Source organism: Osmerus mordax, chromosome 24 (genome assembly GCF_038355195.1).
Source record: "Osmerus mordax isolate fOsmMor3 chromosome 24, fOsmMor3.pri, whole genome shotgun sequence".
Taxonomy (NCBI): domain Eukaryota; kingdom Metazoa; phylum Chordata; class Actinopteri; order Osmeriformes; family Osmeridae; genus Osmerus; species Osmerus mordax.
The window spans coordinates 450,734-453,207 of NC_090073.1; the positions used below are offsets into that span (position 1 = coordinate 450,734).

The following is a 2,474-nucleotide window of genomic DNA, read 5'->3' on the forward strand; positions in this document are numbered from 1 at the left end:
AGCCATAAAACATATCACAACTCAAACATGTACAGCATGTTTTTTGGCTATCTTGTTGTTATGATCAGTGACCTATGCACTTTGTAAAGCTCTCTCTTGGAAGTCGCTTTGGATAAAAGCGTCTGCTAAATGAATAAATGTAAATGTAAATGTTTGAGTTGTGTGATGTACTGGCTATATTTAGGACCTTTACACAGGATCCACTATGGACATCCAGGATCATGATGGGCTTCGCATATCTGGGTCTGTTGTCTTGACATGTCAACTGGCATTTATTCATACACTTACATTACACAATGAAACGAAACAACATTATTCCAGGACCTAGACATAACCTAAACAACTACAACAACTAAGTAGAATTAGGTAAATAAAATTGGTCCAACAAGACGAGATGAAATTTGTGACAAATTCCCCAAGACACAAAGAGGATGGGATACTTCAAGTTCAAGTGTTTTATTGTCAGGTGCACAGAACACCACAAGGTCAGACTGGGCACTGAAATTGGGCACTGAAGACGAGACAACGCAAGACAACCTGGCATAACATATAAGTACACAGAACATAGATTACATCTATGATAAGCTAAAATATAGGGAACCTCCTAAATATACAGATAATATACAATATGTGAATGTAAACATAATATACTAATACCATATGTGAACATCAGTTATTGAGGTAGCATCCATATGCAAAAATATTGATGTACAGGTGCATGTGGGGTGCATGGGTTTGTCCACAATGCGTGTGGCTTTGCGGATGCACCGTTAGGTATGTTTGTGAGGGAGGGAAGAGAGACCCCGACTATCTTCTTGGCTGTCCTGACTATCCTCTGCAGAATTGCGGTTCGAAGCGGTGCAGTTCCCAAACCAGGCCATGATGCAGCTCCTCGGGATGCTCTCTATAGTCCCTCTATGCAATGTGGTGAAGATGTGGGATGGGAGATGGGCTTTTAGCCACTGCTGGTACACCAAGGAATTAGGTGCTCAACGGTTTAGTTGATGTTCAGCAGGGATGGGTTGCTTTGTGCCTTGTACTTTACTTGCTCTGCCCACCTGAGAGATGGCAATGTAGTACTATACATGGACTATTTGTACAGCAGTGCAACCCTCTTTCAACATTTTCTGTCTCTTGGAACAGGGCCTGTGTGGGCCAACATTCACATTCACCTGTAAAATTAGAAAGGGAGATGTTCAATATATAGAAAACGGTCAACAGCAGGCAGTCAAGTGGTATGACGAGGTGTGTTCATAACCCTATGAAACATTACAGTCATACATTACTGTCTTGTCATTTCAATAAGTTGTTATTTTGAATAAGCATAAAGTCTGGTTTATTCTATGTCTTCCATCAAGTAGCTCTAGCCTAGATTTTCCAAACAAATTACACTTGCCTCATTTTTGCAATACTTGAACTGTGGCCTGACAATAAATGAGGAATTATAAATGTTCCATCAACACGGAAATGAATGGCAGTAGATGGTAGCAAGAGATCACAAAACCTAGCCATCAATTTAGAATGGATGTCTGCATTATTGTGTTTGCTCTAATTAGACTAAACATAGCAAGTTACGAGCTAGCTAGCAAAAACATCAGATCGTGGAAAACAACAAGTCATGCTTTCATCTCAATATCATGCCACAGGTATGTGTATGTAATTTGTGGTTATAAATAATCTACTCACCAGAAAGGTTTTCCCAGGAAAGTAGAAGCCAACCAAAAAGGTTTGAAGGTATCCAAGTTGCATGAGCTTGCTTGATCGCCTTTCGTCAAGGGGTCTGGGAGTCATTCTCCAGTCTCGCCTATGGCTCACATGGTTGACAATCAGCAGTTGTTGCTAATTTACTAGGCTATGTTACGTTGTTTGTGTGGTCGGATTATAATGAGTACAAAATAATGCAGGTGCATCCAGTCAGACTAATGTGCTATGATTGTAATGCATCGTTTAATTTTAGTTTTGCTGGTTTCCAGTAACTTATTTTGAGAACACGGTCTGGTTGCCAACTCCGTAGGTTTACGAGATGGAAGAGAGAACACAACAATGTATAGCAATCAAGTTAGACTGACTGGGTGTATCTGAATTATGTTGTATTCGTTATAATCCGACCACACAAACAACGTAACATAGCCTAGGAAATTATCAACAGCTAACTTGTTGATTGACACTTTACTACACTACGAGCTAGCTAGTAGTGTAGTAATCACCTTGTGAAATACAACAGTTGCTTTCATCTCAGTATCGTGCAAAATATATGGGTGGTATAATTACAATTATACAAGTACTTCTGGCATCAGAATCATAGCCAAAACTTTGAAGGTCTCGCCAATCCCCTGAAGCGGAAGAAATACAACGAGAAGGTCGGATAAACAAAATAACCAATGTAGTCGTCACTAATACGGGGTGCAAACTAGGTCACTTTCAAATGCGAATCGAGAAATGGTGAAATCGTATAGAAATTCGATTTTAATGCG

The 2,474-nt window shown here is 39.8% G+C and overlaps 1 long non-coding RNA gene across 1 annotated transcript; it reads right to left on the minus strand.

Annotated features, from left to right (window-relative positions):
• Positions 1-440: 440 nt before the first annotated feature.
• On the minus strand, positions 441-2,259 carry LOC136932986 (uncharacterized). The gene is made up of 3 exons (XR_010874789.1): positions 2,208-2,259; positions 1,687-1,804; positions 441-1,172 (listed from the first exon to the last, which is right to left on the minus strand). It is a non-coding gene; the product is annotated as an uncharacterized lncRNA (long non-coding RNA).
• Between the last annotated feature and the right edge of the window lie 215 nt (positions 2,260-2,474).